Raw genomic sequence first — 14963 nt, 5'->3', positions numbered from 1 at the left:
GGATGTAGGAGAGTCTTCCGATCAATACCAACCCAAAGCCACCACGCTGTCCCCAATGGATGCATGATCTTTGCCCCGGTGTTCTTCACATGAGTTGCTCAGATTATTCCTCCTCTTCCCCACACCCTCCCTGCCCCCAGCATACACATAGTTACATAAAAACATCTTAAACGTGGGACCCAACTTCTTCAGTCCGGGGGAGGACCGGGAGATGGTGGGAGCTGCTCGGGCGCACGGTCTGATCATCAGCTGAGGTTACATAATGACACAAACAAGGACAGGAGAACGTTCGGTGATCAGTCCCGCGCACACTTCATCCCCGCCCCGCCCCTCCCACCCCCTATCACCCAGAAAGCAAGCCAGTTTTAAAATAACCAAAGCACACGATGTGGCTGGAGGCGGGGCAGACCTGGCTGCTGCGGTTACAGTGCCAAAGGCTACAAGAAACTTGAGGGTGCGCCGCAGAAAGAGGGCCAAGGTGCTGCTCACCAGGCCATCAGACTCCGCAGACCCTACTGCCTGCAACCACTGCCCCCAAAGCTCAAGGGAGGGCTGAGCCACAGAAGTGGTCCCGACCTGCAAGCCGCAGCGTAAACCAAAGCAGCAGCGATCAGCGAAACCAACGCCTGGCCTCCCAGTCCCTCTAGACCGCGTCTCCTGTCCAAGTCTACGCGGGTCAGCTTGTCCTCCCGGCTCAGGAGTCCTCAGACAGCCCACACAGTCTCAGCAGGGGCCACTCAACACCATCAGTGTTTCCAATTTTAAAAGATGGCAAAATGTGGGGCATAACTTGGACAAGGGGCACCGGCTTTGCTAGCGGAAAGGCAAGAAGCCCCAACGGAGTAGGAGTTTGGTTTTTGTTTTGTTTCGTGTTGTTTGGAGGAGAGGGAGGTTGTGATTTTGCTTCAGATACATTTTTAGGGGACTAGGAATAAGGGGCGAAGGGAAACAGCTGCCTTCTGCCTTGCACCCAGCATCCTCCCAATCTCACTCTCAGCCAGCCGGCAACGAACGGCCTCAACAATCCCGGAGCATCAGCCAGGGCAGCGGAAGAAAATGCAGGTGCTGCAGGAGGCGAGGCGTTTGCCCGACAGCTGGGGCTCATTAGAGAGCCCGGTCGCCAGTGCGCCGGTGCCGACCGGCTGCCAGCTAGAGAGCAGGAGCGCGCGGCGCGCACAGGGTTACAGCCGCTGCCGCGGTGATTGACACGCGGGGGTCACTTGAGGCTCGCGCCGCTCCCCCAGCACCAGGCCGGGCAGCCAGCTCAGCCCACCGAGGGCACCGCACGCCGCGCGGCCGCCCACCCTGCAGGCCGGCCCCTGCGCCTCTGCAACCGGACACCTTGCCCAAGAAAGGCAACGACAAAATGGAATCGCAGCTCGCCATCCCACTTCCCCGGGGCGGCCGCAGGCAAAAACACAATAAATAAAATAAAGCACAAGGAATCCATCGCCGAATAAAAATCCAGAGTCCCCTACCTTCGGCCTTGGGATGGCAAACTGGTCCTGTGTTCTCTGACCCACGGATCCAGCCCCTTCTTCATGAATTATTCCGGCCAGTCAGGATTTTGTGCATTTTTTCATGAACACCTGTTTCAAGTAAGGGGTAAAGACCTTATTGAAAGAATTGTCCTTAAAAAATAACCTGTGCACACATATGTCCATCCAGGCATGCATGCGTGTTTGTATACACACATAGGCACACGGAATATACATGTACATTGAGGCACCAAACTAGGCAGTTGGATAATGGGAGAGTCGGCTGGTTGTGAGCATGCTCGCGCCAGGAACAGATCCACCCTCTGTTATTCCTCTGAATAAATATAAATCACGATCAGAAACCCAAACAGTAGCATCCCTCTTGAATTCCTGCTGCTGAAAAACACGGAATAAATTCAGCCCGCAGACACAGAATCTAATCAGCAGCTGTTTTCCGAACCCAGAGCCAACCCATGCCTTGCTTCTCTTTTCCACTATGAGTCCAGACCTTTTTTGAAAGGGGTTTTAACCTTTTAAAGATACAGTACACCAATTATCACTTCTGAATCGCTATCATTCCCAGCGCAGGAAGCCAGTCGCCTGCCTAAAGCCAGGGCAGGCTTGCAGGCAATGATAATGATTTCATTTATCGGTGCCTTTAAAAAATTGCATGGAGAGAGAGAGAAAGAGAATGTAAATGCAAGGCGTAAAACTAGGCACACATTTATTGCACCAATGTGTTCCTCAGTGACTAATCAGCATATTATGTAAACACTATGACCCTTCACTTCTCAACACACTTGTTCACCGGGTCAGACAACACAGAAGAGGCTTGTCAGCACCAGTGTCACCCCTAACTGCTGATAAAGGACCAGGAAGCCTGCCAAGGCGGCTGAAGGAAGCGGGGACCTCTGCCACCTCAGAGTTAACCACAAGGCACTCCTCACCCCAGCCTCCGGTGCCATGTCCTCAAACTAAAGAATCCTTCGGGCCTTACTACTCAATTATAATGCAATCTAGGACCACATCTTTTTCCAAGACACTTTTTTTTTTTCCAACCAGAATCTAGAACCAAAACTCTCTCCTGAAGCCTTTGAGACTCTAAGATTCAGACGGAGGCCCTTCTTCAAGATTTTGTTAACAGGACGGTTTTGTTTCCTTTTTTTTCCCACGGCTAGGTTGAGCATGAAGGTAGAAAAATGCAGTGGGGAGGGGATAAACTTCCCCCCAGCCCAAATGTTTTTAAAAAAATTATTCGTTAAGTACTTCAGCCACCCAGCGGGTGTTTATTCCAGTTTTCTTTTTGCTTTTAAAGAGGTAGCACTGAGAAGAAAGCAAAACTCCTAACCTCACTGATGTTTGGAAGGAAGGAAAAGGCCTTTTACAGCCTCTTTCCCACCCCAGGAGCCCCAGAGCTTCAGAATGGCGCTGGCTGCTTCCCCCCCCACCCCCAGGTCCCACCCGGCAACAGCTGCAGAGCTTGCCTGGGGAGCACCCCTGAGACTCCCCACTCCCTGGGGCATTTTTCCCTCCAGCCCTAGCCTCAGAGCCCATTCCTTCTCTTGGCATACCACTGAAACCAATGCACTGCCGCCCTCCCACCTTGTCGCAGGTGCTGCCTGCCCTACCCTCTCCCTGCCACATGCACACACACACAACTCCCTCTCTCTCTTCTCTCCCTCCTTCCAGGGCTCTTTAGCAGAAAATTATCATATTTCATGTGTCATCGTCCCAGCTAGCTGGGCCTGTCACTGATTGGCTGGGCACTGGCAGCCGGAAATGTCACCAGCCACACAGCTTGGAACTGGCTCTCCGGCGGCCACCACAGACCTGAGCCCAGGAGGTTCTGTGACAAGGTGCAGACCTTCCACACGCAGCCTGTCACTCCTCTCCCTGGTCCAGCCCCACGCCCTCTTGCTGCTTCTCTCTCTGTCCCCAGCTGGGGGAAGGGACCGCCAGGGGACGTGGAGGGAGTCTCCAGCCATGCTGGAGCTGGAGCTAGCTCCAACTGCAGGGAGAGAGGGAGCCGCTGAAATTCCTGTTCTTCCCAGCATGTTGGGGAAGAAACTAAAGATGTCTCCATTCGGTTTTAAAGATTGGGAGAAAGTGCTCCTGACAAAAACAGTCTCTCCTCACATTAAAAAAATAATAATCAGTAAGGCTGGGTGAAACCAGATTTTTTACCCTTAGGAGTTTATCTACTGCTGCTCTTTATTCCCCATCTAAGATCACATGCATGCACCGAGGTATCATAATCCTAATATCCCAGGGCTGTCAGGGAATCTTGAAGGTGATTCAGTCCATCCTCTTCCCTTAAACAGAACAGCTCTTAAACCTCCAGAAAACTCACCAGCGAAGGAGGCTTCTTCACTTGGCTTTGCAAAGCCTTGGGATGCCACGCAAGTTGTGAAGAGTTAAATGGTCTTTGTAGTGACCAACGTGAATCACTTTGGCTGTAATTTAAGCTGAGTCCCTCCTGCTGTATCTTCAGCAGGTTTCATGTGACTCACCATTTAAGTCTCACCTCATTCTGTCCTCCTAACTAAATTAAACCCTATCTCTGGACCTTTTTGTGAAAGTTGTTTCTCAAACCTTTAATTATGCTGCTTTATTCTTTAGACTTTAGAGAAAAGCCTCCCAGAGGGAGATGAGGCTGAAAGGTCACTTGGTCCCGCCATCCATATGATGCTCCATTTCCCCCTCCTATCTCCACTCTGGGGCTTTTGGTTTCAGGGACGGTAAACTGGGCTCATACATCTACTCCCCACTACTCCTCCAAAACAACACCACAACAACATTTATATGACCAAAGCATCAGTGGCAGTGCCGGGAACCAGAGAAAAATGCCACCAATGAGGCTGACATTTTGAAGAACACAGGGAAGATATAAAGCAGATGAGATGTGGGTGAGGAAAAGCTGACTTGTGATGATAAGCTCCTGACTCTGCACCGACCACCTAAGAAGAAAGTGCACCGTTTTCCAGAAAATGGTCCTGGAAAATCCCAAGCCCAGAAGATCAGAGATTTGATAAGGGTCATGGGCATCAGTTCAGAAGCAAATTAAAGGACGTCAGGAACTAGACTGGCTCTCTCCACAGAGGATGGCAGGTATTCCACAGAATCTCTGGAAAGTGGCAGGTGTGTCCCTAATATGAGTAGAAGTGGAAGGATGAATAGGGGCAGGACTTCAGATCATTGGGGGACGCCACAAAAAACAAGCAAACAAACCAAAGCAGAAGAAGAAAAAGAGATTTAAATAATCAAATAAGACACAAGATATACAAAGAGATCCAGAGATCCACTATTAGTCTAACAGGAGTTCCAGAAGCAGATAACATCGTTAATGAAGAGGAAATGCAATAATCAAGGAAGAAATAGAAAAGCATTTCCTTAAACTGTAGGAAGACTTTAGGCCTTAGGTCACATGGGTCTACTGAGTGCTGGGCAGCAGGATCACTGAAAGAATACACAATTCTAGATGTAGTCTGATGCTCCAAGAACAGAGAAACAACCACAAGCTTCATAATAGGGAAGAAAAATCAGGCTGCTTAAAAGGAAAGAAAATCAGACTGACGTCATACTTCTCATCTGCAACACAACACTAAAAGACAGTGGCACAATTTTTATAGAATCCTAAGGGAATATTAATGTAACTCAAGAATTTTACCAGCTGCCAAACTATAATTTCTCTCCTGTGTGACGACAAAAGAAAGGCATGTTCAAAGATACAGAAATTACCTCACCCGAATACCCTTTATTAAATAATAATAAAAGAAAAGAACATTTGAAGATTGGTTCCAGCCAAGGGAAAAAATAAGCCAAAATAATGAACTCAAGAAAGGAGAGGATATGTTATATAAGAAAATGTAATGCAAAAGAAAGCCAATAATATTAATATATGGTTACGTATAAAAATAAAAATGAGGTTGTAAAGTTTAGTTGTTAGCAAGAAGTTTTGAAATGTAAGATATATATCTGGAATTGAACTTCCATATGATTTCAACAAAAAATTTCGAAAATCTCAGTGGAGATGGGTAAGTAAAATCACTAGAATAAAAAGTAGGGAGGAAGACCATTATGGAAGGCAAATAATTACAATTTCATCTATCTCCTCTCTTCTCAAGACCATATTAAAAGGATAATAAGAAATTTTTTTAAGTTGAGATATACAATGACAAAGAAAACAGTAGAAGAGCCATTAGCCAAGAAAATTGGAGAATAATAGAGGGGGCTCAATTTATCTATTTATCAATAAATATGTACTTCAATGCTACAGTAAATAAAACAGTATAGCACAATTGCAGAAACTTACAAAATGGACTGATGGAACTGAACAAAGTCAAGAAACCGGTTCAAGTATAGTGTTTGCTATGTGAAAGGTAAGTGATAAAAACTGAATTTTACATCAGTGGGGGAAAGAATGTATCCTTCAATAAATAGTGTCAAACTGTGGCTATTTGAAAAAAATTAAGCATTACTTCTAACTCATACCTTACACCAAATATATTCTATTTCCACATACCAAAAAAAATACCTCAAGGAAAAACAGATGTTGTGATTGACCAATAAATGACAGAATTTATAAAGTTTTTTTCTAATTGTGGAAAGAAAAAAATGTCATTATCCAGCCTATGCTTAAATACCATTACGATAGGCTAAATAACGGCCCCCAAAGACATCTACTTCCTAATGTCTGGAAACTGTGAATATTACCTTATATGGCAAAAGGCGTGATTAATTTAAGGCTCTTGAGATGGGGAGATTATCCTGAATTATCTGGGAGGGCCCTAAATGTAATCACAAGTATCCTATAACAGAGAGGCAAAGAGCGGAACAGGAGAAGGCAGTGTGACCACAGAGGCTGAGATTGGCATGATGTGGCCACAAGCCAAGGAAACTCGGAAGCCACCAGAAGCTGGAAGAGGCAAGCAACAGATTGTCGCCTAGAGCCTCTGGAGGGAGCACAGCCCTGCTGACACCTTGATCTCAGCCCAGTGAAGCTGATTCCAGATTTCTGGCCTCCAGAACTCCAAGCAAAGAAATATGTTATTTTAAGCCACAAAGTTTGTGGTCATTTGTTACAGTACCCATAGGAAAGTAATACAACCACCATGATGAGACACATAGTACTTCCTAGGGATTATAATTATTATTACCAGAAACAATACTTACTATGTGCCTGGCACTAAGTTATTTAATTTGCATGCAAGTAATCAGTAGAGAATTGTAGTTATTATGGCTCCATCACTTTGGAGCATGTAACCCTGGGCAAATTATTTAACTTTCTAATGCTGCTTTGTCTCATCTTTAAAGTAGAGCTAAGAATGGTACTTACCTGATGGGGTTGTTGAGGATAAAGGGAGACCATCTATGTAAAGTGCTTAGCACAGTGGCTGGCAATAAGGGCTCCATAAGTGATAACTAATAATGAGAAAGTCATTCCTTATGCTGGGCTGCGGTCTGCCTCCCAGAGCATCCTCTCACTGATTGTAGTTCTTCCATTTGGATACATACAGAACAAGAGTCTCCTAACCACATGACTGTCCTTCAAATATGTGAAGACGATGATCATGTCACCAAGAGTCTTAGCTTCTCTACACTAAAAGTAACCAACGCCTTCAATTATTGCTCTTGTGAATTCATCCAGAGTCCCGTTGCCATCCTGATCACCTTCCCTGAACACATTCTTGTACACCAAAAGGTGTGATCCCAGACTCATCACCATCTTTGTTCTAGAATAGGAGTTGGCAAACTGTAGCCCTCAGTGAAGCCTATTTTTTTATAGTTGGGAACTAACAATGGTTTTGACATTTTTAAAAGACTGCAAAAAACAAAAACAGAAAAGAATTTTCAACAGAGACCATATATGACCTGCAAAGTTGAAAATACTTGGCCTTTTTTGGAAAAAGTTTACCAATTCCTTTTCTAGAAGATACGTATACTTCTATCAATGGACTATAATATTGCCCAAGACTTTTTTGCAAACAGATTGCACTGTTGTATCATAATGATTTAACTATATGGCTGCTAATTGTTCAATCAGTATCCATTCTCCCCTCTTCTTCTTACCCAGTAATAGAATTCTTAGCTAGGAATTTGGCTAACAGTTAAAGACTACATTTCCCAGCCTCCCTTGTAGGAAGGTGTGGCCAGGAGGCTAGCTTCTAGCCAATGGGATGTAAGCAGATATAAAATGTATAGTTTCCTAGCCCTGCTCTTAAAGGGAAGGATCATGCCCTCCTCTTCCCTTTTACTTTCCCATTGGCTGGAAGGTGGACCTGACAGCCATGTGGATGAAGAGTGGCAGAGCAACAAGATAGAAGGATCCTGAGTTTCTGGTGCTGCCGTTTCACCCTGTACTGCTTATTCTCAGTCTGTGAGAGGAAAAGAAACTTTCACTTTACTTAAGCCATTGTTATTTTAGGTCTTTGTGACAGCAACTGAATCTGTGCCCTAACCAATACAACTATCAATTTCAACTCTCAAGTATTTTTCATATTTATGGCTGCTAAGCCACATATCTCTCTCATTCTGTACTCCTACAGCTAATTTTCTGGACTCCATCACAAGACATTACATTTAGCCCCATTATATTTCATCTTGTAAGAATCAGTTCATCATTTTGACCTAACATCTGGGACCCAATTCTGTCACCCAAAGTAGCTTCTATCCTTTGTAATTTCATACCACCCTTCAAAAGGCACTTTAGTTGTAGCACTCAAACCAAACATAGTGCTCATCAAAACACCTGATCAATATTAAGTGTAATGTAATGGAGAGGATTGTGACCTCAGTTTGTGGGCAAAGAAAATAACAGACTAAACTAAAGTCAAATGAAGAAGGTGGAGAGGATGAAGATGAGCAGTTATAGAGAGATTCCTATGCTCCAAGCACTCTGCTGGGAACTTCCCCATTGTTGTGTCATCTATTAAAGATTTCATTCATTCATTAATTCATTTGTTTTTAAATTAGCAATTTTAATTTTTTTTGAAACAGTAATTACAAATACCTCCTGTTGGGGCAGAAAATCATTATCCTTAAACAAGGATGCAAACATAGCCCACGTAAATCTCTCTTTGCCCAAGTCCATGTGCATCTACCTGCTCGTTGGACACCTGAAGAGTGTGTTGCCAGCATTCCTAACAAGGCTTAGAGTCAAAGATAAAAACACTCCAAGTATGTAACTCAAGAATCGTCCAGTGTAGGACACTGGACAGTATTTTCAGAAACTTCTACCCTGGGCCCTCTTGAGACACAGGAAGTAAGTATGTGTTGGCCCTCTGCAGAGCTAAATGACAGAAGAACTGAGTGGGCAGGCTCTGAGTAGTCAGACCATCTGGGTTCAAACCCCGTGGGACCTTGAGTCAACTACTTAATCCTTTCCTGCCTGAGTTTCCTTATCCATAAAACAGGGATATGTTATCCTTACCACAACCATCTAAGGCAGATTTTCCCCTCTACCTTGCAGATGATGAATATGAGGCTTATGTTTCTTGTCCGAGGGCAAACCATCCAGTAAACATTAGCATGAGGATTAAACCCTAGGTCCATCTGATTCCCACCTCATGCTCAGGAAGAGGTCATGATGAAGGTAGAAAAAATAAGTTACCAAATCATGCCAAAAAGGATGGCCTGCCCACCAGAGAGAAGGTCAGAGGACTCTTAAAGTGACACTCAAGATGAGAGCCAAATGAAGTTAATGGTGGTTTTCTTCTAACCTCCTAAGAGGAGCTTTCCTTTGTTACGGTAGAACAACACCCTAGGATGGTGTTTAAGAAAGAAAGGGCTGGCTCAAGTCCTCCTCCCTTTTTACAATCATTCAGCTTGTTTGAGGCCCTTGGTGGGGTGGTTTTTAATGAAGAAAAAATTGGCCAAGGCCAATGTGCATCCCTCTTTTTGGTTCTGGTTACCTAAAAGTAAATAATTTGGAATCTAAAGTCTCTCTCGCGCACACATACACACACACAAACACACACACATACACACAAAACCTTAGAGCACTGGTTCTTAACCTTTCTTCTACCTCCTTCTACCTAAGATATGAGGAGGCCCATTGGGGATCTCAGCAATCCATGGCAGATGGTGAATGTCACCAGGAGACACATAGACTCTGTAGCAGAAGTGTTTTAATGATTAGAAAAATCCCTGATCCTGTTTAAAATCAGTGCCCTAAGTGGAACAGTCATAACTTTATGAACAAAAGCAAAGGAACACTGGGGCCAACCCAGTGGTGTAGTGGTTAAGTTCGCACGTTCTGCTTCGGCAGCCCGGGGTTCACTAGTTCAGATCCTGGGCACAGACCTACACACCACTTACCAAGCCATGCTGTGGCAGGCGTCTCACATATAAAATAGAGGAAGATGAGCACAGATGTTAGCTCAGGGCCAGTCTTCCTCAAAAAATAAGTAAATAAATTTGTCTTAAAAAAAACAAGGAACAATAAGATAACTTAAGATAATATGCGAGTGAAAGTCCCTGGCAGCCGGAGGATTCTATCTGAGATTGTATATCAAATCCTTGTGGAACTTTGGAAAAGTACAGGTGCTCCCAAGTTTCTGCAGGAGGATCTTGGCACATGGACCCTTTAAAGCTCTGCAGGTAATTCTGACAATCCTAGTGAAGAGCCACTGCTGGTTTCAGCTGTAGAAAGCTAAGGTCCCACAGACCTTATAAGGACCTGGGATACCAACCAACCAAACGTTCTATAGAGATATTGCAACCAATGAAGGAGGCCAAAAGTCACATTGTAGATTCAGTCTATTAACTCAGAACAAGAAAAGGACTTGAACGGTTACAGGGAGAGGGGCATTCCAGTGTGTTAGAAAGTTGGAGGCAGAGATTCTGCTCAGCTACCGACTCCCAGAGCCTGACTCTGCTTTTTCTCTCAGATGAGGATGTGGCCCTGTCAGGCTGAGTTTGGCTTTAAGAACCAAGAGCGTCCGATGTTGGTAAGAATTCCCTTCTAAGGAAACGTTAAGCCAAGTGATTGGAGAAGTTCCTCCCATGTTGGAAGCTTCTAGTGCAAAAGGATTATGATGTAGCACAAAAATGAGCTCCTCAGATCTGATGAGACCCTACTTTGGGCAGCCAGTGACATGGCAGTCATGTGCCCCAAATAGGTACTCTGGGTGCCAACCAATCTTGGACTGAGACAGGCCACGTGGCTCCCATTGCATGTGACCACCTGGCTCCTGGGTGGTTTGCATATCCTGGCTAAATAAACTCGATGTGTGCGTATGGGGTGGAGGGACGGGGGAGGCACTCTTCTGGCAATCCACAGCTCCCTCGAAAATGCTGCAAGGACAAATAAGGGAAAGTCATAAAAAGCAAATGTGAGGCCACAGCTCCAAAGAGGAATCTAGGAACTGTAGGAGCAGGATTAGGAACCTCAGTCAGACTGGAAAGAGCTCTGATTAGCAAAGATCATGAACCAACACCACAAATTATATGTAATTTATTACATTCACCGGGGGTCAAAAACTCACATGACTTCAGGGGCCCAGCAAATATCATAATTGTGTGATACAGCCACTTACAAGTGTGTACTATAAGCCAAAGAGAACAACAGTCATCAGGCTTCCTTGCAAATCCAGTTTTAAAATAAATAAATAAAAGCTGTGTTGGCTAGAAACAGTTGGAATCAGAAGATGGATGGCCAGTTTGCACCGCCTCCCACCATGATCACAGTCAGTAAAAGAAGAGAGGAGAAAAATAAAATCCATCCTTCTCTTACAAGGATAAAGAAAATTAGCTTTTTTAAAAAAGCAGTTTTCTAAAGAGGATTTTAAAGTCATCATTGCCTCTAAGACCTAGTTGAGACAGAATAAAAAGCCAAAGTAAGATATAGAATGAGTTTAAAAGCGCCCCCTAAAAACAGGATGTCTTCTAACGAATTGGTCAGATGGCCCCATCAGTCATTCTCAGACTGGAGGACCAGGAAGTGAATGACAGGAGGCCCAGGCAGCATGCAAGATAGTTTTCTAGAAGTCTCTTCTACAGTCTCAAGGTGTCTGTACTATGTCCTTATAACACAAAGGAGCCTTTACTTCTTTCCTTCAGGCCTTCTTCATCAAAAGCGCTACTGACTTTTTTTCCTTTTTATTCTGAAATAATTTTAGACTTACAGAAGAGCTGTAAAGATTCTACAAAGAGCTCCCATATACCCTTCGCCCAACGTCCCCTGATGTTAACATCTTACATAACCGTAGCACATTATCAAAACCAGAAAATGGATATTGCTACAATCCTATTAACTAAACCACAGATTTTTCTCTCATTTTACCCAGTCCTTCCACTCATGCCCTTTTTCTCTTCCAGGATTCAATCCAAGATCTCACATTACATTTAACTGTCATTGCTCCTTTGTCCCCTCCAATCTGTGACTATTCCTCAGGCTTTTCATGTCTTTCACGGCCTTGACACTTTTGAAGAGCACTGATCAGGTATTTTGTAGACTGTCCCTCAGTTTGGGTGTGTCTGATGTTTCCTCATGATGAGACTGGGGCTATGGGGTTTCGGCAAGAATAGCACAGAAGCGATGTGCCTTCTCAGTACAGCAAATTGGGGCAAGGGGGCATGATGTCACTGTGTCTTATTACTGGTGATGTTAACCTTGACCTCTTGGGTAAGGTAGCGTCTGCCACGTTTCTTCCCTGTAAAGTTACTATTTTTCCCTTTGTAGTTGGTAAATATTGGGGGAGGCTCCTATGAGACTATGGAAATGTCTTGTTTCCCTTTAACTTTTCACCCACTAATTTTAGCATTCATCAGGTGATATGTCTGCAGCAATTAAGGCTGTGGTGGTCTAATGGTGATTTTCTATTTCCCTCATTCCTCTATATGTATTTGTTGGAATTCTTCTATAAGAAAGAGTTGTCCTTTCTCCCCATGAAATAACCAGCTTATTAAACTTTTATTTCTATCAATATGGACTCATGGATAGTTATTTTATTTTTTGAATGATAACCTAATATATCCTTATTTATTTATTTTTAGCTAAAACTGTTCCAGCTTTGTCCATTGGGAGCTCTTTCACATTGGCTCCTGTGTTTGACATAATCTCATTGTTGTTTTGTGGCTGTTGTTGATTAGCACTTCTTGACTTTGTGGAACCACAAGATGCTCCAGGGCATCTTGTATTTTCCCTGCCCAGTCTTGGAGTTTACTTTTCCAAGTAGTCCTGGTTCCTTTTAACTGGATAATGGCATTTAGAAACCAAGATCTGGGCACTGGGTATGCTCATTGCTACTGGGATGCCTTGTTTCTAGGCCATCTCAGTGGTTGGTCAGCCTGGCTAGAGGTTTATTAATTTCAATTATCTTTTCTAAGAACCAGCTTTTGGTTTGATTGCTATTTCTGAATTGCTTTTGTTTCCAATTCATTGAATCTTATCTTTACTATTTCGTTCCTTCTGTTTGCTTCTGTTTCCTTCTGTTAGTTTTAATTGGTTCTTCTTTCTCTTTTTTTTTTTAAGGTGGACGCTTCAGAGCATCTGAATGATTGGAGACCTTTCTTCTTTTCTAATATAATCATTTAACACTATAATTTCCCCCCTAAGTACTGGTTTAGCTGCATCTCACAAGTTTGACATGTTGTGTTTCCTTTTCATTCAGTTTAAAATATTTTTAATTCTTCCTCTTTGACATATAGGTTATTTAGACGTATGTTGTTTATTTTCTATATATTTGGGGATTTTCCAGATATATTTCTGTTACTGATGTCTGGTTTAATTCCATCATGGTTCATGAACGTACTTTCTATTATTTCTATTCTTTTAAAGTTGTTAAGGTTTGCCTTCTGGCCCAAAATATAGTATCTTGTGGTGAATGTTCCATGTGCACCACAGAGAGATGTTTTGTGGGTGGAATGTTCTAGAAATGTCAATTAGGTCAAGTTGGTTGATAATGTTGTTCAGGTCATTACATTCTTATTGATATTTTTCCTACTTGTTCTATCATTTACTGAGAAAGGGGCATTGAAGTTTTCAACTATAATTGTGAAGTCGTCTATTTTGTTTTTCAATTCTATCAGCTTTTGCATTATGTATTTCAAAACTTTGTTGTTAAATACAAACGTATTTAGGATTATTACTTCTTCTTGGAGAGTTGAACCCTTTATGATGATTTAATGTCCCTCTTTATCCCTGAGAATAGTTCTTGTTCTAAAGTCTATTTTGTCTGATATTAATATAATGACTCTATTTTGGTTAGTGTTTACATAGCATATCTTTTTCTATCCTCTTACTTTTAACCTGTCTTTATATTTAAAGTAGGTTTCTCATAGGCAGTGTGTAGTTTAGTGTTCTTATTTTATCCAATCCAAGGTAAGTCAGTGCTTGTGCCTCATTTCTCCCTGCAGATACCTGTCTCTTCCTAGATTCTGGGCCTGCTGGTTTCCCAGCAACCTCAATACTCCTGTGGGCCCAAGAAAAGTTGTGAACTTGCTGTTTGTCAATTTTTTTTCATTGTAGGTTTGATAGTAAATCTCTTTCTAGGTCTCTGCATCTTTGAGTACAAACCAGAATCCTACTTCTTTTAATAAAGTACTCATGCATCTTTTGCAATAGCAAGCAGAAGCAGGTATGGCAGGTGGTCAGGATAATCACTGTCCTCTTAGAAACTTTCCTAAGGGGCTTTACAAATGACAGATGTCCCAGACACACCTCTATCTGTTGTTTTTTGAGAAATGTAAGGTATAGGAAAAAAATCCCATTGGAGTTAAGTAAAATAAAAATGATGTACTGATTTTTCATCAAGTGGAAGCCAGAACCTGTATAAACTATAGATCAGTCCACTCTGTAATCCAGGACAATTGTCTGGCTGAAAGCACCTATCAGTCTGCAATTGTCCAGCAAAGAACGTGATGCTACATAGTAAACATGATGGATAGCTAAGAATAAAATAACTCGAGAGCATTTCTAGCTCATTTAAGTCAATTTCCTAGTTTTTCATACACGTCACTATTCACTAAGCAATATGACAGGTGACTAATTACTCAAAATCAGACCAGTGACAAAAATATTATATTTATGCTTTATTATTTATTATATTTTTCCCAAAGGTAAGTCTTGCCGTTAACCATGAACTACTCCATATAGCATTATTATTAACAATAATGACAATGAAACATTACCATTTAGTGATCTCTTACTACAAGCCAGAGACATCACAGACACTTTCTCATTTCATCATCACAAAAACTCAGTGAGAAAACTGGGGTTCAGAGGGATTAAGAAACTTGTCCAAAGCACAGAGCTAGTGTGTGCCAGAACTAGAATTCAATTCCAGGTCAGACTCCAAAGATCTTACTTTTAACTTCTGAGCTAGATTGCCCCAGAATGATGTTAGCTAAGATTTCACGTGGCCAATTGAGTATTTCCCTCTCTCATTTACAATGCTGGAAGAGGTCCACCCTTGCATAAGAACACAAAAGCATCAGAAATGCCTTATTGGCTAACACCAGTTGTCCAACCAGAAGGACATTTGG

The 14963-nt window shown here is 42.8% G+C and overlaps 1 protein-coding gene across 3 annotated transcripts in view; it reads right to left on the bottom strand.

Annotated features, from left to right (window-relative positions):
• HIVEP3 (HIVEP zinc finger 3) overlaps positions 1–14963 on the bottom strand; it is a 469251-nt gene that overhangs the window by 375373 nt on the left and 78915 nt on the right. For 2 of the 3 annotated variants that reach the window (XM_023632292.2, XM_023632308.2), the window contains exon 2: positions 1479–1589. The gene's annotated coding sequence lies outside the window, so the exon portion shown is untranslated. Of the gene's footprint in view, positions 1–1478; positions 1590–1719; positions 1843–14963 lie in introns of those variants that run through there. The other variant, XM_070248788.1, reaches the window with a different exon arrangement.

Source organism: Equus caballus, chromosome 2 (assembly GCF_041296265.1).
Source record: "Equus caballus isolate H_3958 breed thoroughbred chromosome 2, TB-T2T, whole genome shotgun sequence".
In the NCBI taxonomy this organism is placed as follows: Eukaryota; Metazoa; Chordata; class Mammalia; order Perissodactyla; family Equidae; genus Equus; species Equus caballus.
Note: the sequence above shows the minus strand (reverse complement) of the source record. Positions and strands in the feature narration are given on the sequence as shown.